General features: G+C 56.8%; 1 long non-coding RNA gene across 1 annotated transcript; it reads left to right on the forward strand.

The window, feature by feature from the left end:
• Window positions 1-480: 480 nt before the first annotated feature.
• On the forward strand, window positions 481-1,373 carry LOC309870310. The gene is made up of 2 exons (XR_014314536.1): window positions 481-915; window positions 1,120-1,373. It is a non-coding gene; the product is annotated as an uncharacterized lncRNA (long non-coding RNA).
• Window positions 1,374-1,591: the final 218 nt, after the last annotated feature.

Below are 1,591 nucleotides of genomic sequence, written 5' to 3' on the forward strand. Positions count from 1 at the left end.
AAACCATGGTGAAGGCTCTTGCCTGCCTTTCCCCTGACTTCCTCTGCCTCCTGCCCAGCCCCTGTGCTTCCCGAGTGGCCCTGCGTGGCGCCTGGGTGTCCCCTCCTCCGGGGAACTGAGTCACAAGCTCCTCAGTGGTCGTTGTCTCCTGATCCAATGGCCTCACTGCCCCCTCGTCGTCGTCAAGCCTACCTTTTAAGGCAAGAGGATGGAAGAAAAGTATAGGAAGGTGCAGGCCGCTGGAGAACAGTGGCGCTCTGCGGGGTCCCGGCGAGATCGTGGGCCTCAGATCTGCTCCCTGCCTCTGCCCAGTGCTGAGGGGCACATCCTCTCCCTCAGGACGGGATTCGTGGGAGGATGCCTGCACACCTGTCCCTCCCCTGGCATTGGGGGGGGCGCTTCTTGGATGCCATTCCCCACAGCGGGACCTGAGCCCTGCCCCGCGGCCCCGCCCACACCCCCCCTCCTGGTCACACTGCTGGGGGTGGGGAGGGAAGCCTGGCGTGCAGTGACTAGACATTCTGCCTCCCAGAGCACAGCCTCTGTCTGAACCCATATTTGGGGAACCAAGGAGAAAAGATGCTGCTAAGTTTAGAATCTCAAAGCAGCGCTCACAGCCTGTGAACGCAGATGCGTTCTGGGCTGTTTTAATGAGAGGAAGTTTATATAAAGCTGTGGGAAATGTAGCACTTCCTTGGATGCAAACGCAGCCCCGTTACGCAGTGTCTCAGGATTTTGTCTCAGTGACAGACATTCGATCCCTGGAGACCAGCTGACTCTCAAGAATATGTGTGAGCTGAGCGACATCGGAGGCGACAGAAGCCTGTTCTGGGCCGACCCGGGGGTCCTTGGATTTGGAGAACCACCTACTCCAGAGGAGTAGCTCCCCCAGAAGTGATCAAACTGGGGTCAGAGGTGAGGCTTCCATCTCACACCAGCTTATCTGCTGGACTCCCCTGGGTGTCCCTCCCTGGGCTGCATCAAGGCAGGGGACCAGCAGTGGAGAAGCGTAGAAGTCTCAAGGGGCCCCTCTATTTTTTAAGAGAGGGAGAGGGACGGAGGCGGGGGTTTCTGAGGTTCTGCTTCTAGGGATCCCAACCAAAGACATTCCCCATACAGGTGCCTGAGGACAGAGGGAGAGAGAGAATCTTAAGCAGGCTCCACACCCAGCACGGAGCCTGACGTGGGGCTCGATTCCACGACCCTGAGATCAAGACCTGAGCCAAAATCAAGAGTCCGACGCTCAACCACCTGGGATCTCCAGGCCCCCCTCAAAGGGCTCCCGTAATCAAATATTGTGCTCACTCTGGATCTACTGTCACTCAAATGCCAATGTTTAAAGAATGGAAATAAAGCACATCAGTCACTGAAAACTGTACTAAGTATCATTTGTTTTGGGTGACCGAGAAGGCGACTTGGGTCTTATTATATGTCGTGGTCTCCAGAGTGGACAGCCGCCATCATTTCTCTCCGCTGCAGTTCTGTCTACATCCCGCCATGAGCCCCACGCGTCGGGGGCATCTCTTGGGCTCCCCTTGACTTCACATTTCGGTTCAAGCTCCTCATCTGGTGGGAAAGGCCAGGCCTGGGT

Source organism: Mustela nivalis, assembly GCF_964662115.1.
Source record: "Mustela nivalis genome assembly, chromosome: 1".
In the NCBI taxonomy this organism is placed as follows: Eukaryota; Metazoa; Chordata; class Mammalia; order Carnivora; family Mustelidae; genus Mustela; species Mustela nivalis.